This window comes from Schistocerca nitens, chromosome 2 (assembly GCF_023898315.1).
Source record: "Schistocerca nitens isolate TAMUIC-IGC-003100 chromosome 2, iqSchNite1.1, whole genome shotgun sequence".
Classification (NCBI taxonomy): Eukaryota; Metazoa; Arthropoda; class Insecta; order Orthoptera; family Acrididae; genus Schistocerca; species Schistocerca nitens.
The window spans coordinates 1,021,215,280-1,021,239,728 of NC_064615.1; the positions used below are offsets into that span (position 1 = coordinate 1,021,215,280).

The 24,449-nt window shown below is 42.0% G+C and overlaps 1 protein-coding gene and 1 pseudogene across 5 annotated transcripts in view; both read left to right on the plus strand.

The window, feature by feature from the left end:
* The window catches only part of LOC126237366 (prolyl 4-hydroxylase subunit alpha-2), an 840,261-nt gene that overhangs the window by 294,464 nt on the left and 521,348 nt on the right, over window positions 1-24,449 (plus strand). For all 5 annotated transcript variants that reach the window (XM_049947442.1, XM_049947441.1, XM_049947446.1 and 2 more), the window contains exon 3: window positions 20,288-20,337. The gene's annotated coding sequence lies outside the window, so the exon portion shown is untranslated. The remainder of the gene's footprint in view (window positions 1-20,287; window positions 20,338-24,449) is intronic.
* LOC126238148 (5S ribosomal RNA) lies at window positions 22,631-22,748 on the plus strand (annotated as a pseudogene).

Genomic DNA, 24,449 nt, shown 5'->3' on the forward strand with positions numbered 1-24,449 from the left:
GATTGCCTCTCTGGTGCCTTTACCTTTTCTACACCCAAACTGATCGTCATCTAACGCATCCTCAATTTTCTTTTCCTTTTTTCTGTTTATTGTTCTTGTCAGCATCTTGGATGCATGAGCTGTTAACCTGATTGTACGATAATTCTCGCACTTGTCAGCTCCTGAAGTCTTCGGAATTGTCTGTATGATATTTTTCCGGAAGTCCGATGGTATGTCGCCAAACTCTTAACATTCCACACACCAACGTGAATAGCCGTTTTTTTGCCACTTTTCCCAATGATTTCAGAAATTCCGATGGAATGTTATCAATCCCTTCTGCCTTATTTGATCTCAAGTCGTCCAAAGCTCTCTTAAATTCTGATTCTAATACTGAGTCCCCTATCTCTTCTAAACCGACTCCTGATTCTTATTCCATCACATAGGACAGATCTTCCCCTTCATACAGGCCCTCAATGTACTCTTTCCACCTACCCGCTCTCTCCTCTGCATTTAACAGTGGAATTCCCGTTGCACTCTATAATGTTACCACCCTGCTTTTAATGTCACCGATGGTTGTTTTGACTTTCCTATATGCTGAGTCAATCCTTCCAAAATCATTTCTTAGCTTCCCTGCATTTCCTATTTATTTCATTCCTCAGCGCGTTGTAGTTCTGAATTTCCCTGACATTTTTGTACTTCCTTTCTTCATCGATCTATTTAAGTATTTCTTCTGTTATCCGCGGTTTCTTCACAGTTACCTTCTTTGTAACTATGTGTTTCTTTCCAACTTCTATGATTGGCGACTGTATCTATAGCCTTAGGGAACTTCAAGCGTGTCTCGTCATCCGTTTGTACTACTGTATCTCTCTTCTTTGCGTATTGATTCTTCCTGACGAATCTCTTCAACTTCAACCTACTCTTCATCGCTACTACATTATGATCTGACTCTATATCTGCTCCCGAGTACGCGTTACAATACAATATCTGATATCGGAATCTCTGTCTGAGCATGATTTAATCTAACTGAAATCTTCCCGTATCAGCCGGTCTTTTCCAAGTATGCCTCCTCCTCTTGTGATTCTTGAACAGATTATCTGCTATAACTAGTTGAAATTTATTGCAGAACTCAATTACTATTTCTTACTCCTTGGCCTCAGCCCATATTCTCTTATAACCTTTTCTACCACTCCTTCCCCTACAACTACATTCCAGTCCTCCATGATTATTAGATTTTATCTCGCTTTGTGTTCTGTATTACCCTTTCATTATCCTCATATACTGTCTCTGTCTCCTCATCTTCAGTTTACGATGTCGGCAAGTATACCTGAATTATCGTTGTCGGTGTTGGTTTGCTGTCGATTCTGACAAGAATAGCTCTGTCACTGAGCTATTCACTGTAACACAGTCTTTGCCCTACCTTCCTATTCATAAAGAGTCTTACTCCCGTTATACCATATTCTGCTGCTGTTGATATTACCCTACACTCATCTGACCTGAAATCCTTGTCATCCTTCCATTTCACTTCACTGACCCCTACTATATCTAGATCGAACCCCTGCATTTCCCTTTTGAGATTTTCAAGCGTCCGTACCACATTCAGGCTCCTGACATTCCACGCCCCGACTCGTAGAACGTCATCCTTTCGTTGCTTATAGAATCTTTCCCTCATGGTCACCTCCTCCTTGGCAGCCCCTTCCGGAGATCCGAATGGGGGGGCTACTTCGCGATCTTTTGACAAAGGAGAGGTCATCATGATTACAGACGACATGTCCTGTGGGTATACGTTATAGTGCCTTTAACGCAGTGCTTTCCATTGCCTTCCACAACCTCATGCTGTTGATCATTGCTGAATCTTCCGCCTTTAGGGCCAGTTTCCCAGCTCAAGGACAAGAGGGTGCCCTGAACCTCTGTCCGCTCCTCCGCCCTCTTTGACAAGGGCGCTGGCAAAATGAACGGGATTTCTTACGCCGGAAGTCTTCAGCCACCAATGCTGATTATCAATCAAAATTTAAGCAGTGGCGGTTTTCAAACCCGGGGCCGAGGACGTGCTCATTAACATCCCAACATGCCTGAATTCGATTAGATATAAGGTGAAACAGTTGTAGACTCGTATATTCCAGTGGATGGCGCCTCTTTTTGCTTTGGACCTTATGCTTTTTCAGGACGATGCACAAATGCTGCAGTTTTAAAAGTATTTGTGGCTGCTTTCCTCACAAACAATGCTTTATCGTTCCGAAGCTCACGATATCCAGCATGGATAAAATAAAATTCTTTAATCGTTTTATTTAGAAATACATAGCGTATTAGAGTGAGATTCTTTCTTTGCGCATCTGTCTTCATATTTACTGAAACCAATAAAAATCCTACGCTGTAACATAAATTGACATCAGTAATAAGGCTAACGTCAAGAAAATAGTATCAGTGATTTTTGTAATGCTCCAGAATATAAGATTTTTAACGTCTCCGTACACAAAATGGCGACTTAATCGTGAGTAACAAGCATTCGCGCCTTATCGGTATAAGGGTTCAGCAGACAATGACGGTAGTATTCGTGTTTGTCTCCGAAGTCGAAGTTAGCGAAGAAAAGCAACCACGGTGGCAGTGATGTAAATTACCCGTGCTGCGTCTCTGGTATAACAAGCACACACAGATAGGCCAGAGACTTAGTTTACTTTCACTTACAGTATCGTGTTTTTAATATAGTTTGGCTCGCTACATCAAGAACAGCTATTGTGTCGAAACAACATTAATTTCTGAATGTTACGAATAAAGGCTCTGTATTTTCTGGGGTGAAACGATCGTCTGTTACAGAATTTGAAAAATTAATCAGGTTATCATCAGACAGTTATTAGTCGGATTATGCGAAACATCCAAGACACCTGAAAATACAAAAAAGTTGTTCCAAACAATAAAACATGATTCTAGCCCGTCTGTAGAAAAAGAAATCTTGATACCTCCACATCGTCCACCAATATGCATTGAAATCGCCATTTGAGGAAATACGTCAGTGTGCATGTGTTAAGAACCATCTCCGTAGACATTAAATCTGATACTCATCAGACGATTGGCTCCATGTTTAAACAGATGACTGTGTAAGATGCTACGCAGTGCATTTCACGTACGATGGCTTCTTGCTCTTGTACTGTGCAGGTGGCATAATTGAACGAGTTACGACGAACCGTGGAGAGACGTTCGGGAGAGCCATCTACCACTGCAGTCTGTGGCTGCTCATAGCTCTCCCTTCTACCACTGTACTAAAATTTGCGACTGCACGAATTCCCCTATTCGACATTTTCTGGTCTTCTTTGACTGGGCTATTTAGATTGCCTTGTGAACAAGATCTGCCCACGGACACAAGGTAACGGCAGTGCATCTGCGGACCAGATATTGTTTCTCGACATAAAGATGGCACCTGAATGTTCATGATGAAGAGGTTTATCCTGAAAGGCTCAGCTCTTATGAAGGAGCATGGCTGCATTTATAGGGGTACGTGAACGAGTGTTCTGAAAATCATCATTAGTTATATGAAGAGCCTCTGTATGGAATGTAAACGAAAACTGGTGTGCAATTATTGAAACACGAATTATTGGACAGATCTTTTTTCACCTAACCGTCACTTCTCATAGGTGTATCGACAGCGTACTGTCACTTTTTTTTCAGAAAAGTAACAAATAATTCAAAGACCTACGGTTATTACTCGCAGGACAATGCAACAGCACAAGCCATCTACATGTCTGTGAATTTCTAAGGGACCAAACTGCTGAGCTCATCGGTCCCTAGACTTACACACTACTTAAACCAACTTTAACTAACTTCTTGTTAGCAGTACAACACACACACGCATGCCCGAGGGAGGACTCGAGCTTCCGGCGGGAGCGGCCGCGCAGTCCGTGACATGGCGCCTCAAACCGCGCGGCCACACACGATCAACGCTTCTGTGACAGTGTTACAAGGCGTTATTTGTGTTACGGGCCGACAAAATGTGGCGTTTCTTAAACTCGAGGTCAATAAACATTTAAATTGTGAGCCCACTTCCATTACACCTCAAATCTATATAATGAATTTTACAGTTTATAACGAATTAATCAAAGCGACTGCAGTCCATTCCAGGAGTTTGGTTCCATGCATCAAGCAATAAGTCAAAACATGTCTTTGTATAACTACGCAAACACAGTTCACAAAAACAGTCGCAATATCAACAGGCATCGGTCATGCTTTCACAGTGTTGCCACCCTAACTTTGATAGGGAATTACAAAATTAAAGTACTGGAGTGTAACGAGCTACCTCAACACCAGCTCACTCAGAATGGCCCCTGACTTCTCTTAAAAATCTATATATGGACATGCATCTCCCTACCAGTTTAAGAGATGTGAGGTCGCTAACACGAAGTCTAGGTATACTGTTATTTCATAGTAGAATTTAGCTGCCTGATAGCTAACACTGTTTTAATTTATATTAGTTTTTACATAAAAGAATTTGACCTCTGAATACTAAATTAATCGTAATGTATAGTTGAGTGATAGCGATAATGTTCGAGTCAACTATTCTTTCAAAACTTCGTTCTGTTTTCTTTAAAAAAAATTTTTATGTAATTTTTACGAAATTTAAAACGATCGTAAAATGATGTGTAAAATGTCCTATCTTAAATGATATTTTATGCAGATTCCACAACTGGTCTTACATTTAGCGAGTCTGTAATATTTCCGTTGTTATTGAGAATTTAATATTGCGATTAATATTTTATTAATGTTAGTTCAGGTGATGCGTTTTGGTTACAGTTGTGTGTCTGAAACATCTTTAGTTCTCTAGCACCAGTTTAGTGAACGTTACTTTTGAAAACAGTCGTTTAACCGAATTTTACTATTCCATCGTAAATTCTGTCGTTGGTATTTGTCACTAGTTTGGAATTAGTCAACCGTATAGGTCCCCGATGAAACATATTGTCCTATTATGATCTATAGTCTTTATGGATCCTTCATTCATGGTAGCAAAATATGGACTGATAAATTTAAAATATGGAGTTCTTACCTGAATCCTAAACTAAAATTTCAGAAGGTCTTTATGATATTTAAGCAATCAGAAAACAATCAGGTGTGCATTGCAGCTATAAACATCTCTTATGTATAAAAAATAGAATTTAGGCAATATCAGTTTACGCAATGATCAAACAGTCTGATGTTATTTGTCTTATCGACTTTGTTTGAACAATCGATTGTCGTCTATGAAAATATGTCACGAAATGCAGCCGAGCATTATCACAAAAAAGGAGTGTTTTCAGTAGGTTGGTTCAAATGGCTCTGAGCACTATGGGACTCAACTGCTGAGGTCATTAGTCCCCTAGAACTTAGAACTAGTTAAACCTAACTAACCTAAGGACATCACAAACATCCATGCCCGAGGCAGGATTCGAACCTGCGACCGTAGCGGTCTTGCGGTTCCAGACTGCAGCGCCTTTAACCGCACGGCCACTTCGGCCGGCTGTTTTCAGTAGTAACCTCTTCATAATGCACAGACTGCAGTAATCAGTTGGCGTGCTGACGCCCAGCAGAAAAGATGCGCTACCGATACTTTGCAAGATTTGAGTTCGCCTGTGTACAGTGCGTGAGCAGATGCTACTGAAACACCAGTAGCCCGCTCAGTGAAGACCAAAAGAGGTGTAGCCGCAAATTTTTGTACAGCAGTAGGACGGAGTGCCATGAACAACATACTAAAAGCCCTGACCGCTGGGGTGTGGGTCGGCCAGGTGGTTAAAAGTCACTCTTTTACGTTTTTCCGGAATAACTAGAAATCCACGCCCTCTATCGAGAACGTGTCACAGTAGTAAAGTTGAGAGTTGGCAATACTCTCTTAGGATTTAAAGGTTGGCTACAGCGCGCATACACAAGCTCTGGAATCTAAGATACTGTTGTCACGCTACGCAGCGCACGGTTTAATTAGTGGCAGTTTGGAAGCCAGTGTAAGAGCCCGCCTGCTGTGGTGCGCACGTGTGTTGGGCGAGGGGTCGTCGCCGAGCTGCCGTATCCGCCAGCAGCGACACACGATTTGGTATTGAGTTGATCTTTTTCATAATTTACAGAGCGCTTATTAATTTAAAGAAAAGGGTTTGTGTATGTGCGTAGCAGCAGACGGTAATTTTGATAATGATAGGAGTTGAATTCTTAAGGGAAACCATTGTTTGGCGAATAGATTAAGTATTGATTTTTGTCATTGATTTCTTTTATAATTGTCAGGAAATTGTTTCACTAGATATTTAATTGAGAAGTATATCAGTCTGTCTTAAAAGTTTGATTAATTTGTAATATTGCTTTAATGCCACTGGAGGCAGATTTACATACAGAGCGATTGTTCAAAGAGCTTTTAGCGTTTTGTTAATTGAAAGAGAAAGAATCGCTTTCAGAATATAGTTTTTGAAAAAAGGAATTACTTGTTTGGGTTATCATATATCGAGTTTAGATTTGACCAAACCCTTTCTCTTGAATTATATGTAGTTGTAGCAGGAGCCGCCATACAAAACATGCATTGCACTCAGCACGAATAATAGGTTTTTTATGTTTTTGTTAAATAATGGAATGCAGCAGATCGAGCAGTGGCAGCAGAAAGACCAAGTAAGTTATTTGTTGCGCACAGGACCAATAAAAAAAAAGTTTTGACGATCACTGTAATAGTAAAGTTAACAAGAGTACAAGCACGAGATTTTCAGTAGAAAACACGAGATAAGAAGATAGGGCTCGCGACTTTCAAAGTATACTAAACTAAATGGCCTACAAAAGAGCTTTTGTCTGTGAGCAATAGTTAACGCGATGTTGGTGATTGAGGCATTGCAGATTATTAAAAATATCGCTTTAATCGTATGAAATTAATATTAAATGTCTGTAACACACGTAAGTGCAGTAGCGCTGTGTTAAGAGATAGATTTGTGTTCTGCGGATGGGACGAGTTGGAAAAGCGGGGCAGGGGTGCATGCAAGGTGGAAGCGTGAAGGAAAGCAGTGTCTACATCTACAATTCACTCTGCAATTCACACTTAAGTGCCTGGCAGAGGGTTCATCAAAGCATTCTCATGCTACTTCTCTAAAATTCCACTCTCGAATGGCGCGTGGGGAAAAGGAACACCTAAATCTATCCGATAGAACTCTGATTTCTCTTATTTTATTATGATGATCATTTCTCCTTATGTAGGTGGGTGTCAACAAAATATTTTCTCATTCGGAAGAGAAAGTTGGTGATTGAAATTTCGTAAACAGATCTCGCCGCAAAGTAAACTGCCTTCGTTTCAGTGACTGCCACCCCAATTCGCGTATCATATCAGTGACACTCTCGCCCCTGTTGCTAGATAACACGAAACGGGCTGCCCTTCTTTGCACTTTTTCGATGTCCTCCGTCAATCCTACCTGGTAAGGATCCCACACCGCGCACCAATATTCCAGCAGAGGACGGGCAAGTGTAATGTAGGCTGTCTCTTTAGTGGGTCTGTCGCACCTTCTAAGTGTTCTGCCAACAAAGCGCAGTCTTTCTTTCGCCGTTTCCACAATATTACCTATGTGGTCTTTCCAATTTAAGTTGCTCGTAATTGTAATTACTGGGTATTTAGTCGAATTGACAGCCCTTAGATTTGTGCGATTTATCGTATATCCAAAATTTATCTGATTTCTTTTAGTACCCATGTGGATGACCTCGCACTTTTCTTTGTTTAGTGCCAATTGCCACTTTTTGCACCACACAGAAATTCTCTCTAGATCATTTTGTAATTGGAATTGATCGTCTGATGACTTTACTAGACGGTAAATTACAGCATCATCTGTAAACAATCTAAGCGGGCTTCTTAGATTATCACCTAGATGATTTATGTAAATCAGTAACAGTAGAGGGCCTATGATACTACCTTGCGGAACGCCAGATATCGCTTCTGTTCTACTCGATGATTTACCGTCCATCCCTACGAACTGTGACCTCTCTGAGAGGAAATCACGAATCCAGTCACACAACTGAGTCGATACTCCATATGCACGCAATTTGATTAATAGTCGCTTGTGAGGAACGGTATGAAAAGCCTTCTGGAAATCTAGGGTGCGGTCCAGAACTTCCCTCCTGTGGGAGTCGTGCCTCCTAGTACTCTGTCCCTGCCTCCTCACCATTTTCCGTCCAGTCCTCTTATGTGAGCAGACAAAAAAGCTTCACTGTGTTCGTGTGTATACAGTAGAGATATTTTTCGTTTTGTTGAATGAGTACTTACTTGCAGTTCTTAAGTGCATTATTACGTGACCTGTGTAACGTTAGTGGCGAAGGGATATATGGATTGAGAAGAGCTGGGACAGCTGAAGGTTACAGAAACAAAAAACACGGTAGCGTTCATGCGTCTTGCAAAGCTTACGACATAACTGAATCAGTTAAAAGATTTCTATAGACGCTTACTCAGCGGAACAGACTTCAACATTGAGCTTTCAGTTGAAGTGACATTTGATTTTAAAACTGTCTTTTTTGTGTGGAAGCTTTTATATTTAATTTCCTGATAAACGCAAGGAAAAAATCACGATTACAGCGAAATATTTAGAGTTTTCGCTCCTTAGTGACGACGATACACTTATAGTTACTATACGGGAGAGGAACTTGCCCTTATTTGACCATCGGACAGACTCCCTTACTTACGACATGGTAATAAGCATCTCCGGCGTACGGAAACAGCTGAAAAAAGTTGAAAACAAATAAGTTGCCAGGTCCGGTTGGGATCCCAATTCGGTTTTACGAAGAGTACTTCTACTGCATTGGCCCTTTACCTAGTGTGCATTTATCACGAATCTCTCGCCCAGCACAGCATCACAAGCTATTGGAAAAAAGCGCAGATGACGCCTGTATATATGGACGGTAAAAGGACGGATCAGACAAATTATAGACAAATATCCCTAACTTCGGTTTTCTGCAGAATCCATGCACGTATTCTCAGTCCGAATATAATAACTTTTCTTCAGATCGAGAAGTTTATGTCAACAAATCACCATGGTTTTAGAAAGCATCGCTGCTGCTAAACTCACCTTGCCCTTTTCTCACATGATACACGGCCTACTATGGATGAAGTGCAACAGCAGATTCCTTGTTTTTATATTTCTGGAAAGCATTTGACACGGTGCCCCATTGTAGGCTTATCTACATCTACATCTACATCTACATAGATACTCTGCAAGTCACATTTAAGTGCCTGCCAGAGGGTACATCGAACCACCTTCACAATTCTCTATTATTCCAATCTCGTATAGCGCGCGGAAAGAATGAACACCTTTATCTTTCCGTACGATCTCTGATTTCCCTTATTTTATCGTGGTGATCGTTTCTCCCTATGTAGGTCAGCGTCAACAAAACATTTTCGCATTCGGAGTAGAAAGTAGGTGATTGGAATTTCGTGAGAAGATTCCGTCGCAAGGAAAAACGCCTTTGTTTTAATGATGTCCAGCCCAAATCTTGTATCATTTCTGTGACACTATCCCATATTTCGCGATAATACAAAACGTGCTGCCTTTCTAAAACTTTTTCGATGTACTCCGTCAGTCCTATCTGGTAAGTATCCCACACCGTGCAGCAGTATTCTAAAAGAGGACGGACAAGCGTAGTGTAGGCAGTCCTCAGTAGGTTTGTTCCATTTTCTCAGTGTCCTGCCAATAAAACGCATTCTTTGGTTAGCATTGCCCACAACATTTTCTGTGTGTTCCTTCCAATTTAAGTTGTTCGTAACTGTAATACCTAGGTATTTAGTTGAATTTGCGGGGCATATGGAACAGGTTTACAGATACGTGACTGGCCGATGACTTTTCAAGTAATAGAACCCAGTATGTAGTCCTCGACGGCGACTCTTTATGGGAGACAAGGGTATCGCCTGGAGTGCCCCAGGGAAGAGTAGTACGACCGCTGTTGTTCTGTATATACATAAATGATTTGCCTGGCAGGGTGGACAACAGTCAGCGGTTGTTTGATGACGATGTTTGGGCGTACGGTAAGGTGTGACTTAGATAAAATTTGTAGTTGATGTGATGAATGGCAGCTAGGTCTAAATGTAGAAAAATGTAAATTAATGCGGATGAGTAGGAAAAACAAACACGTAATGTTTGAATACAGCATTAGTAATTACTTGCTTGACACATTCACGCTGTTCAAGTATCTGGGCGTTACGCTGCAAAGCGATATCAAATGGAACGAGCGTGTGCGGACTGTGGTGACGAAGGCGAATGGTTGACTTCCGTTTATTGGGAGAATTTTAGGAAAGTGTACATCTGAAGAAGGAGACCAAGTATAGGACTCTCGTACGACCTGTTCTTGGTTCTGTTCGAGGGTTTGGTATCCGTGCCTGGTCGGATTGATGGAAAACATCGAACTAATTCAGTGGCGGGCTGCTATATTTGTTATCGGTGGGTTCGAACAATGCTTAAGTGTTAGGGAGATGCTTCGGGAACTCAAGTGGGAATCCCTGGGGGCAGGCGACGGTCTTTTCGATGAACTTTATTGAGAAAATTTAGAGAACCGAGATTTGGAGCTGACTCCCGACCGAATCTGCTGCTGCCAACTACACTACTGGCCATTAAAACTGTTACACAACGAAGATGACGTGCTACAGACGCGTAATTTAACCGACAGGAAGAAGATGTTGTGATATGCAAATGATTAGCTTTTCAGAGCATTCACACAAGGTTCTAGCCGGTGACGGCATCTACAACGTGCTGACACGAGGAAAGTTTCCAACCGATTTCTCATACACAAACAGCAGTTGATCGGCGTTGTCTGCTGAAACGTTGTTGTGATGCCACGGTGTAAGGCGGAAAAATGCGTACCATCACGTTTCAGACTTCGATAAAGGTCGGATTGTAGCCTATCGGGATTGCGGTTTATCGTATCGCGACATCGCTGCTCGCATTGGTCGAGATCCAATGACTTAGCAGAATATGGAAACGGTGGGTTCAGGAGGGTAATACGGAACGCCGTGCTGGATCCCAACGGCCTCGTATCACTAGCAGTCGAGATGACAGGCATCTTATCAGCATGGCTGTAACGGATCGTGCAGCCACGTCTCGATCCCTGAGTCAAAAGATGGGGACGTTTGCAAGACAACAACCATCTGCACGAACAGTTCGACGATGTTTGTAGCAGCATGGACTATCAGCTCGGAGACCATGGCTGCGGTTACCCTTGACCCAACATCACAGACAGGAGCGCATGCGATGGCGTACTCATCGACGAACCTGGGTGCACGAATGGCAAAACGTCATTTTTTCGGATGAATCCAGATTCTGTTTACAGCAACATGATGGTCGCATCGGTGTTTGGCGACATCGCGGTGAACGCACATTGGAAGCGTGTATTCGTCATCGCCATACTGGCGTATTACCCGGCGTGATGGTATGGGGTGCCATTGGTTACACGTCTCGGTCACCTCTTGTTCGCATTGACGGTACTTTGAACAGTGGACGTTACATTTCAGATGTGTTACGACCCGTGGCTCATTCGATCCTTGCGAAACCCTACATTTCAGCAGGATAATGCACGACCGCATGTTGCAGGTCTTGTACTGGCCTTTCTGGATACAGAAAATGTTCGACTGCTGCCCTGGCCAGCACATTCTCCAGATCTCTCGCCAATTGAAAACGTCTGGTCAATGGTGACCAAGCAACTGGCTCGTCACAATACGCTAGTCACTATTCTTGACTAACTGTGCGCAGCTATATCGTACACGCCATCCAAGCTCTGTTTGACTCAATGCCCAGGCGTACCAAGGCCGTTATTACGGCCAGAGGTGGTTGTTCTGGGTACTGATTTCTCAGGATCTATGCACCCAAATTGAGTGAAAATGTAATCACGTGTCAGTTCTAGTATAATATATTTGTTCAATGAATACCCGTTTATCATCTGAATTTCTTCTTGGTGTGGCAAATTTAATGGCCAGTAGTGTAGATACAGTATCTAAATCGACATAAAGAGTATTGCTCTGAGGATGAAGTAGTTTTTGCATGAGTGGAGTTGATATCCAACTAGGTAGAAGGAAATGATGATTACTAATTCACCTTGGACGAGATGTCACAGCATGTTCCAGAAACAATACCTCATATAAAGAGAGTCAAGGACAGACTGAAAGAAACATATAAGGCCCACATTGTTTTAGCAGAATTTGCACCAGAAAAACTGTTGTGTACTTTTGTATTTCTAGTGAAAAAACTTGAACTATTTGTGGTATTTTTCAAAATGCCAAGACGATCATGCAGAACAGGAGGGAAACGCAAAAGTAGTTGTTACAATTACCTTAGAAGCTATTGAGTCAATCGACTTCTTTACAAAGCCGCTCTTACATGTGGTTTACACTAGTTTATACCATAAGACATAAGTGATACGCCATGTGCCACACTGCTCCAGCAACAGACTGGAATGTCATGCCGTGACTGTAGCCTCCGCACGGTGATACTGTTTTCCGCACAGTGCCAAAGACAGCAGTTGTGTCGCACATGAAACACCTCGTAGAAGAAGATGTAACTGTAGGTATGTGAGCATACATCCAACATTTACTTTCATAACACTGCGTTTGGCCAAACAAGCGTCAGGAAGTGGCATGATAATCAGTGATTCAGCTTCATCCTTTCAAGTTACATCTCCCTACATACATCCAAAGTGTTAACCATACTCAACGTTAGATCTTGTGTAAACTTAGTACCGTCAAGACACATATATAGAATAAACAGGATACCGCTCAGCAAGACAAACTGTGAAAAATAAATGAGTACCAATAGCTAGGAACAATGGATATGACACACATGAAGTTCACAGACTTAATCAAAAAAACAAAACACAAATAAGAAACAAACACAACAAATGCTGTGTATCCAGAATTTGGAATACTCGCAAGCCCCAAACCCACAAATACACACAACATACACACGCAATGACAACACCACACAGAGATGAAGCACATGGTAGACTGTGACTTACGCAACACAAGAAATGGCAAACATACTAAAGAAACAGAGTCCAAATAGCATATAAAACTGTGCAATCCATCCAAAGCCAACCAAGAATCAAGAGGAACAGATTCCAGGGCTCAGGAACATACAAATATGAATGTCAAACTTCTGGTGCAGTATACATAGACATGACAGGTAGGAATTTTAAAATAGAGTACAAAAAACATCTTAAGTTTGGGAGTATGAAATAAACTATTCCACACTTTGCGAGTACTTAAAATACCACAGCCACCATCCCACAAACATGGAACAAGATATGAAAATAATCAGAATAAACAACAACAAATGTGTTATACCAACATAGGAAAACTACCATATTCAGAAAGCAATTGCTGGGAACAAACATGTGATAAACGATCAGGCACACATCAATACAAACTCTTTACTAAACTTAATAAAAGAAATGATAAGATAGAAAAATTCCATTTGTGCATGCAGTCATATTAAAACTATTACATATTCCCACAGAAACACTATGTATCCCCACACCTAATCATATGAAAACAAATACCAGGACACACACACATACACACACACACACACACACACACACACACACACAGATCACTGATATTACCAAAACACTTTCAATAGTTAGCAATAACATTCGACAGTTGACAACACCATCCACAACATAATATGAAAACGAGTGTTCAGTTCCTAGTACTCTGAAGTGTGAAAACGGAATTTCAGATGACAGGAATTGGACAAAGAACAGCTGATACAAAGGAACAGGAACACATGTAGATCACCTTCAACAAAATCTGTAACTAGAACATTAAATTACTACTACATTATAGAAAATGAAAAAGGGCCAGAACTCTTTCAACGTACATATTCAACGACCTAAATGGAAGCTAACTAGTACAAACAAAAATATGTAGACAGTCCAGCTCACTGAACATGCCTTGCAAACAATAAAGACGAAACATGCATGGCACTAAAATTGTGTTTGATTCAGTTGTGATTAGACGGTCCCAGTGTAATAACTGTCAAAACACTGAAATTTTATAAGCAACTGAGGACGACAGGGCCACAAAAGCTGATATGACTGTCGTCAAAGTTATCTTTCGTGTAAACTTATTGGTAGATGAAGGAAAAGAAGTAAATTTCAGTGGAAACTGTTCTATTTAGAATTCATGGTAACGATGTGGTAGATCAATCAACCAAGGAAGGTACTTCCATACAACAAAGGAACACAGTTGCAGCACCACAAATATACACTAACGATTACACGTGGTGTCTCAGGAGGATTCTACAATGTTATAAAAATATATGTAATCCATCCACACTTCCAGTAAAGGCAGTTGACATTAAGGTCCATGAAATCTAGAGGTAATAGGCGTTTCACCGTTTGGGGCCACCCGTCGCATCCCAATAACGATGCAGGTGACTCCATCTACGATACCTGGCAGCCAGCTGCCCACAGCCTCTGCACAATAACTGGCCCCTACTCGCCGCGTTTCTACAACGAATCGCTCCTCACTTCCTGGCGTCTGGACGAGCAGTCGTTACCCCAGTGCTGGCCAGAGGACTAGAGAGCAGCTAACCACACATCTTCTGAGGGCGACCTCTAGCTCTCGGTGCGTGGCTCTCAGGCAGAGACAACATTCTTGTGAAAAAGGAATCGATAGGAGTCTGCTCGGCTCAGTATGTATGTGTACATGTATGTATATTCCACATCTCCTCCTAAACCAATGGAACGATTTCAAGCAAACTTGGTACATACACTACCAGAAAAAATTAGTACACACTTTTAGAGGTTTACAGTTCGCTAAAGATTTATTCTTACAGCGATGTATGTGGAGTACATGAAGTGATTACATTTTCACATCAATAGCACAAGCGGTTCGGAGGTTCCAGGTATCGACCCATGCTGAAACACCGAATCAGTAAATGGTGTATGCTCCACAAGTGCCAATGCAGGCGCTGACTATGGCATTCAGTCGATGCTATAGATGGCGAATACTGTCCTGGGACACGTTGTGCCATGCCTGCTTGGCCTGTTCATATAGTTGTTGGTTGATGAGTCGCGCAAGTCACTTCTCATCCCATCGTATCCCACACGTGCTCAATTGGAGACAAGTCCAGAGATCATGTGCTGGCCAGACCAGTTGCTGCACATCTTGCAGAGACATTGAGATTCACGGGCAGTGTGAGGGCGAGCATTATCCTGTTGGAACAACACATCACCTTCCTATTGCAAGAACGGCAAAAGAACAGGTCTAACAAAATTCTGCATGTGTCGAGCGCTGGTTAGTGTACGCTCCAGAAATTCCAAAGGTGAAAGAGAGTTGTAGCTTATTACTTTCCATGTCATAAGGCCAGGGGTGGAGCTAGTGTGTCCTGCATGAATGCGAGAGAGCATTCACCTGGTGTATGTTGTACAATCATCACTTGCTTGCAGGCAGAATGTGCTTTCATCGCTGAAGACTACGGCACGCCAGTCCATCTTCCAAGTGGTCTTCTGATTGCACTAGTCGATCTGCGCACACTGATGCTGTGGCGTGAGTGGAAGATGGGATAGAGGTGTATGTGCCTGTAGTCCCACTGGTAGTAAATGGCTCGCAGGAGTTCGTGTTGACACATCTGGGTTCACAAGCCCTAATATCTGTGCTGTGGTGGCTGTCTGATCTTCCACTGCTGCCTTTACAATACAACTATCCTGGTGGGCGACTGTTCTGTGTGAACATCGAGAACTACATCAACGTGTGTGAGAATGCTCATGTGACCACTGATATTAGTGTCATTGCATAAATGACACAGCATGTCCAACTTGTATGGCAATTCTCCGAAAGGCCTATCCTGCCATTCGGAATTCCACAATTTTTAGACTTGTTCAGTTGTCTGTAGGACGCACTAATGCGTCTGTGTAGCGTGGTTGCCTCCATCCTTCGCACGTTGAGCCTTTTAGCTGTGAGCGTTCCCTATTACAGAATAGACAAAGTTGGTGTCTGGTTGCTATGTTCTGCTGGCAGACGGCGTTGAAACCATTATCAGTACATCTACTATCCCACAGGTGGCGTATGTCGTCATCGGGGACTTTCTGCAACGAAGTACTGGGTGAACAACAGCGACCTGCCTCCCACAGAAGTGGGGGTGGTAAAGGGGTGATATAGAAGCATAAATCAGGAATGTCTATAGCATTTTCAGTCCAATTGTATACGTGCATAAATGATTATATGTATGAAAATATTGTGTGGGCAATATACCCCCACTTATTTGCATGTACAAATATTCGACGACGACCAATACCAGTATAGAGTCCATAGTTTTTGCGATGTCTAGGCTCACTGGTGACAGTCCAGGTGACGTTTCGCCCCTAGGTGTGTGTGTGTGTGTGTGTGTGTGTATGTGTGTGTGTTTGTTTGGGGGGGGGGGGGAGCGGTGTGCCAAAACTGTTACATAATAGCTTATTTCTGTGACGCCTGAATCAGTTTCTACCAAAAGGGGCACACATATGACGTTGAAACGTCCCCTTTGGAAAATTATAAATGACAATTCTGGAAAAATTCTTACGTTATTAGATTTTCAAACAGCTGAGCAAACCTGAACGTACTCCGACATTTCTCTCTTTGAAACTGCAAGGATCGCAGAAGGGCTTCTGTAAAGTTTGGAAGGTAGGAGACGAGATACTGGCAGAAGTAAAGCTGTGAGTACCGGGCGTGAGTCGTGCTTCGGTAGCTCAGATGGTAGAGCACTTGCCCGCGAAAGGCAAAGGTCCCGAGTTCGAGTCTCGGTCGAGCACACAGTTTTAATCTGCCAGGATGTTTCATATCAACGCACACTCCGCTGCAGAGTGGGAATCTCATTCTGGAAACATCCCCCAGGGCTGTGGCTAAGCCATGTCTCCGCAGTATCCTTTCTTTCAGGGGTGCTAGTTCTGCAAGGTTCGCAGAAGGGCTTCTGTAAAGTTTGGAAGGTAGGAGACGAGATACTGGCAGAAGTAATGCTGTGAGTACGGGGCGTGAGTCGTGCTTCGGTAGCTCAGATGGTAGAGCACTTGCCCGCCAAAGGCAAAGGTCCCGAGTTCGAGTCCGGGCACACAGTTTTAATCTGCCAGGAAGTTTCATATCAGCGCACACTCCGCTGCAGAGTGGGAATCTCATTCTGGAATTTCTCTCTTTACTTATTCTGAACAACAGTAAACTGACACAATATTTTTAGCGCAACGCAGTCTGACTTGCAATAATCCCTACAAAAGAATGACCCTGACTAACAATAACCTATACCTTTCATAAATCACTTACCTCACAAAAATCTTCGTTACTCGAACTACTGCAATACAGCGAGCGCCAATACTGCCAGCTAAATAAAAGATTCTAACTACTGAAGGCACTAACTACTGATAGGCACAGTTAGCAAATGAAAGATTTTGATAGAGAACAAACAATTTATTTACCTTAATAGTGTTCAAAAGTCTATATATATCAGTTCATGACATCCAGTCTTACAAATTTCCTTTTTCTGACGGACACACGTCCAGATCGTCCGCTCTCAAAAGTCTGCCATCTCTCTCCCCACAACCACCACTGCTGGCGGCTCACCTCCAACTGGGCAACGCCACGCGCTGTTTACATCCAACTGCCCAACACTACAATAGTGAATATTCCAGCAATGCAAACCAACCACAGACTGCACACAGCACAGTCAGTGATTTTCATACAGAGCGATACGTGGCGGCCGGCCGAAGTGGCCGTGCGGTTAAAGGCGCTGCAGCCTGGAACCGCAAGACCGCTACGGTCGCAGGTTCGAATCCTGCCTCGGGCATGGATGTTTGTGATGTCCTTAGCTTAGTTAGGTTTAACTAGTTCTTAGTTCTAGGGGACTAATGACCTCAGCAGTTGAGTCCCATAGTGCTCAGAGCCATTTGAACCATTTTTTTGATACGTTGCGTTACCAACATAAAAACCTAAACAGCCTACTTACAATGTGCAACATGCAAAAAACAAAAATAATTATAATAATAATTACTGTGAAAGAAAGACTCTCTTAGCTCCCTACATCCGATCGTGGGAATGAAAAGACGAGAATTAAAAGCACAACACAGGAACATCTGACGCAATTTCAGTAACATTTGATATATACATCACACATTTTTTGTATAAAAGTGCTTGGGAAGTGAGACACCGCTAGTGATGGGAAGGAACGAGAAGGGGGTGAGATGTAAAAGTGTTTTAAAACGACCTGTTGATATTTCTTTCCTGTATTTAGTTGGCTTGGAATACTTTTAAATTTTTGAAGTGCCATTTGTCTCTTACTTGCACCGTTCAGTGCGTGAATTAGTTCGCGAAAATAGACACTACATTAAGCCAGTAATTTTGTCACCGAGATTCGAGACAATAGAACATGTCACACGGCTGAACACCGCATATAAATTTAACACCCAATTGGGAGTCCTGTTGAGAGAAAAAAATGGCTCTGAGCACTATGGGACTTAACTGCTGAGGTCATTAGTCCCCTAGAACTTAGACCTACTGAAACCTAACTAACCGTAGCAGTCGCGCAGTTCCGGACTGAGCGCCTAGAACCACTAGACCACCGCGGCCGGCTCCTGTGGAGAGAATTAGACATATATGTGTGCAGTATATGTGAAATAGTCATATGCGGGCTACGCCGTGGGTGAAAAGCTGGCAGTAAATATTTTAGGAGATGATAGTTCAAAAATGGCTCTGAGCACTATGGGACTTAACATCTGAGGTCATCAGTCCCCTAGAACGTAGAACTACCTAAACCTAACTAACCTAAGGACATCACACACATCCATGCCCGAGGCTGGATTCGAACCTGCGACCGTAGTAGTCGCGCGGTTCCGGACTGAAGCGCCTAGAACCGCTCGGCCACTGCGGCAGGCTGGAAATGATAGTGTAGAGTAATTCGAATAAAACATTTCATGTAACGTTTGTCCAATATTTATTGTATACGGGGAGACAGCTGGTTACAGAGATAAGATTTTATTTCGCGTGCTGTTTCTTCGGTTGCCGTTGGTTTATTTATCAATAGTCATGACTATTTTGAAGTTAGTTTACGTGACTGAATTTTTCTGCTTTGATTGTGATTGCGATTTGTTGGCAAATTCTTGTGTATCGTTTAAACATTATCTTACAGGGTCCTGTTATTTAGAAATTCTTCAAAATGAACTTCCAGCGTTATTGGAAAAGGTTCCTGTGATTACAAAGATGGGTATGTTCTTCCACCATGCACAATCTAATCGTCATGTGACATCAACTAAACCTAATATTCTTCAGAAGATGGCTCTATAGAAATGATCAGGGTACCCGGTCCTCACTCCTTTAGCTCTTTACCTGTTGAGCTAATTGAAAAGCGAAGCATGGAAAGAAGATGTAAACAAAGAAACAAATTAATTGTTCGGATGGTCAGTACTGCTGCTGTCACAGAAGAACGCTAAGGCGCCCTCTGTGTTGTCAAGATAATTCGAAAGCGCCTTGAAGTCTGGGATGGAGCGACTAACTATCTGGAGACAATGAATTCCGTTTGTCCCGGTATAAATCTGAAGTGTGGTGTATTATTTAACTTTAGATTGTTATACAGTTTTTTTATGGAAGAGGTTACAAGCCGGCGAAGCTCGAAACCAGTTTCAGACGGTATTATGACTGACTGCGAGCTCGTTTGCCCATCAAGTGGTCGGATCTCAGAGTCTTTTGAAGACACTTTGTCGCTACAGAGGGCTGGTTACGGGTATAGGAGTAGTGAAATTATAACCCTGTCTCGCAGATCAAAGTGAGGCTGGCGTCTCTTAATAATATTTATAGTATATGAAAAGCGGTGCAGAGAATTAATCCGAATCTTCCAACGAACGTTTCCGAGTAAATCTATGTCGCGTAATTTATCTCTCAAAGAGGAGTCTATCGTCTCGCGACACTACGGATGCTCCGAGGACGGACGATAAGGAACATTTCAGATGATACAGAAAGTACCGTCTGCTATAAATCGTAAGGTGGCTTGCGGAGAATAGATGCAGACGTAGCTGTACGTAATTTTCGGCTACCTTATGTATCTTGGAGTAACCGTAATTGTTTTGTAGTATATTCGAAGTTGTGGTTCCCAAAATTTGGTCAATAAGTTTTGTCCCTTACGAATGCAGGTCGTATGTGCAGGAAGTGTATACAAGGGGTCAGTATTCACCCGTGGCTCGCACACTACCTATGTAAGTAGTTTGAAAGTGCAGCAAACCTTTCCTCAGTCCGCCATCCACTTTTACTGTACCTTATTTTGTATTTAAACCTAAATTCCTTTAAATTTCCATTGTTCTTTCTACATAAACGAATGCTGTCTGAACACGCATTGTTTATTTGCAGATTTCTGACGACTGTGTGTCTACGAAGAATTTAACAGCAACGAGAAATCGGTAAGTCCTTTACAATGAAATATCGCTGCTGCTTAAATTATTTCTGTCGCCGACAGTATCGCCTTTGACCTGTAAATTGACTATGAATTGTTCCGTCATCTTGTCAGTACTTAAACTTCTTCAAACCCACGAACGTGGCTATATCGAATAGTTTATTCAACATTATACTACGAAACTCCACCATTACATTTAAAGTGCACCATCTAGTATGAAAGTAACATTCTGTCTTCGTAAACTTTCTTTCATTGTAGAGCAAATTAGGTGAAATTAATTCTCATTGAAAAAACACAACAATGGTTCAGATGTGTGTGAATTCCTAAGGGAACAAACTGCTGAGGTCATCGGTCCCTAGACACTACTAAAACTAACTTATGCTAAGAACAACACACACACCCATACCCGAGGGAGGACTCGAACCTCCGGCGGGAGGGGCCGCACAATCCGTGACATGGCTCCTCAAACCACGCAGCCACACCGCGCGGCACCCCATTGGTGTAATATTGTACAATATTTACTATTTATTTCACAAACCAGTTTTCAGATGTTAAGACATCATCAGGTACAAAGATATGTATGTGATGCAGTGACATTTTGCTGAGGCAAAGAACTAGTGGATCTACAGCCTAACTCCATTTCCAGGGAGGAAAAACGTTAATGTTAGATTTAGGAACAAAACAAAAGCTATTATTTCAGTGCAAATTCGATGTGATTATTTAATTAAGATAAAAGATGTGGCACATTAAGTAATTACCTATATACAAATTACAACAGTTGTTCACAGGAGAAAATAAATTCAACAATAAACTTTGGCGACTCGTTCCAAAGTTGTGACTGAACAAAATCACCTTGTCTTTAATATGTCTTAAATTACAAACAGATAACAAATATTAGTGAAATAAAGCAGGTAAGTGAAGCAGGTGTGATTCTACAAAGTAAAATTTTTTAACACAACAAGAGAAATTATAATCATGAAACAAAGGAAAATGGGACACGTGAGTAAGAGGGGTAGTTTACAACATGGCCTGAGTAGTATCTGCAGTTGTAAGTGGCGAGTAAGGGAACTGTGTCTGGTTATTCGGCACTAAGCTTGGGTTAATAGATAAGTGTTTATTAATTCCCAATTTACCAACATAGTTCATTGATGGATTGCGTTATATGTGGTTTAAGTCAGGGCACAATGTAAGAACTGATTGCTCATATACAGTGAGGATATCAGCAACTTTAAATGTTTCAAATATTTCTTTGGTAGCGCACTAAAGTGCACATTTATAATTTTTGATGTACTGGCGTAGGAAGAGCAGCTGCGAACACTGGGAACGTAAACACCAACCAAGTATACGCAATGCGTGAGTCAGTGGCCAGAGCACCTCGTGGAGAACCGATAAGAAGACGCCAAAGTCGTCATATATCAGACACAGACTTCCATAGCAAACAGCAAGAGAAATCACTACAATAGCCGAATGGCTCCCAGCCATAAGCGTCATGCAGGTCGTATTGACTTCGGTGATTCCCCACGAAGGGGTGGACTGGCAGCCGGTCAAACCGCTCTTCAGCCAAAGGTTTTGCACATTTAATATAGGTTTTAAAATATGTAAAAAGCAGGTGAAAATAAATAAAGTCATTTTAAGTAGACTTTGTTGGATAATTTTTAAATTTCTAGGTGGTTTATATTACATTTACAATATGATGACTATAATGCTACTTTTATATAATATAATGAGGCTGGTGATGCATGAAAATGATCATGTTCGTCGTGGATTAGATTGTTTGCAGATGATGCTATCATTTACCGTCTAGTAATGTCATTAGAAGATCCAAGCTAGTTGCAAAATCACTTAGATACGATATCTGTGTGGTATGAAAAGTGGCAACTGATTCTAAAACAATGGAAAGAACGATGTCATCCACATGATTACTAAAGGAAATCATTATTTTGGTTACAAAATAAGTCACACAATCTAAAGGCTGTCAATTCAACTCAATACCTAGGAATTACAAATACGAACAACTTAAATTGGAACGATAACATAAATAACATTGCGGAGAAGCCAAACCAAAGACTATATTTTATGGCTACAATATTTAGAAGAACCAGTAGTTCTACTAAAGAGGCTGCCTACACTCCGCTTGTCCGTCGTCTGCTTCTTCTGCAGTATGGGATCCTCACCAGATAAGATTGATGGAGGACAACGAAAAGTTCAATGAGGGGCAGCTAGTTTTGTTTTATCGCGAAACAGGGGAGAGACAGTCGCGTATATGATACGCGATTTGGGTGACTATATTTTAATAAAGTGGCAACGGCCTTGCGGCAGTGGATACACCGGTTCCCGTGAGATCACCGAAGTTAAGCGCTGTCGGGCGTGGTCGGCACTTGGATGGGTAACCATCCAGGCCGCCATGCGCTGTTGCCATTTTTCGGGGTGCACTCAGCCTCGTGATGCCAATTGAGCAGCTACTCAACCGATTAGTAGCGGCTTCGGTCAAGAATACCACGACCGGGAGAGCGGTGTGCTGACCCCAAGCCCCTCCTATCCACATCCTCCACTGAGGATGACACGGCGGGCGGACGGTCCTGGTAGGCCACTCGTGGCCTGAAGACGGAATGCTTATTATTATTATTACTATTATTATTATTATTATATTTTAATAAAGTAAGAAAGAACGGAACTCGGCGCTGAAACGTTTAAGTGTTCGATGTTACGTGTGAATTGCAAAGCAGTCATGATGTAGATGCAGGTGGACGCTTGTGGATTTGAAGAAAGCTATCAAAAATAGTTAAGGGGGAGGGAGGAAAGTGAAAGCATGCTGTGAGATGAGGTGTTGCGACTAGAGCTGGAAAGGAGGGCGTGTTTCTGGACGGATTCCATCATTGGGTAATGGAATTTCCGGCGGGAAAGAAAGGATAAGAGATAAATGTGTATGGAAGATGAGATATGGATGTAGTGGCGCAGCAAGGTAACTGGATTAGTGATTGGTCGATACGATATTGGGTGCCAGGTGAGTGTTGCGTTTATTGTAAAGGATCTGAAGATGTTCCAAGAAGGCAAGAAAGTTTGGGAAGTAGATGAGTTGGTATAGAACGCGAGTTGGGGAAGGTAGGCGGATGCGGAAGGCGAGGCGGAGTGAATGTCTTTCCACGATTTCTGGGACTTGTATAGTTTTGGGGTGTCAGAGATCCAGACTATATTGGCATATGTTAGGATAAGGGATTTTTAGGTGAGGATAATAGTGAAATGGTGTACACCCGATGTAAGGAAGCAACCTACTCACGCCATATGGAATTCATATGCTTTCCATTGTGTGCCAGCCTAGTCCGCTGTAACTATCTATGACGTTACAAATGTTGCACAATACCTTGAAAATAAAGTAAATAACCTGAAAAGTTAATAGCATGTCAGGAGTGATGCTAAAATAATAATGTGTTAAGTTTCAGTTTGGCAACTTAAACAGTTTTCGAAATTTGGACATTTTACGTAAAAATCATCGGTGCAACAGGAAGGAGCTAGAAACTTTGAAATTTATATTCAGATTCCTTTTTCATTGTAAGTAATATTTGGGTTGAAATTCATGATTTTCTCTTTTTGTGTCCTAAAAGTTCGGAAGCAAATTAGATTAAGTAAGTGATTAGAGAAAGCTAGGTTGTTTAGATTTAGGTAGAATGGAGATACGCTATAATAACAAAGATGTGAGAAGTTTCAAAGAGGTAACTATAAAACTATAGCTGTAGCGTCTCTCCAAAGGGCAAGTTCAGAGCTTATCTACTGCGTGTAGTGCAACCAAAATAATTCTCTCCCCAAAAACATTTAACCCAGCCACAATTTAATTTTATTATAGATACTTACCTGTGTGCTGATTGCACAATTAAATCGAGAGCTTCATTGGCCTTCAGCGAATGAAGCAATTAATTATTTAGTAATTGAAGTGGTGTTTTACTAGCCCGAGTGGCTGGTCAATAAGGCAAATGTCGGCTGCGCCGGCCGGGGTGACCGAGCGGTTCTAGTCGCTACAGTCTGGAACCGCGAAACCGCTACGGTCGCAGGTTCGAATCCTGCCTCGAGCATGGAGGTGTGTGATGTCCTTAGCTTAGTTAGGTTTAAGTAGTTCTAAGTTCT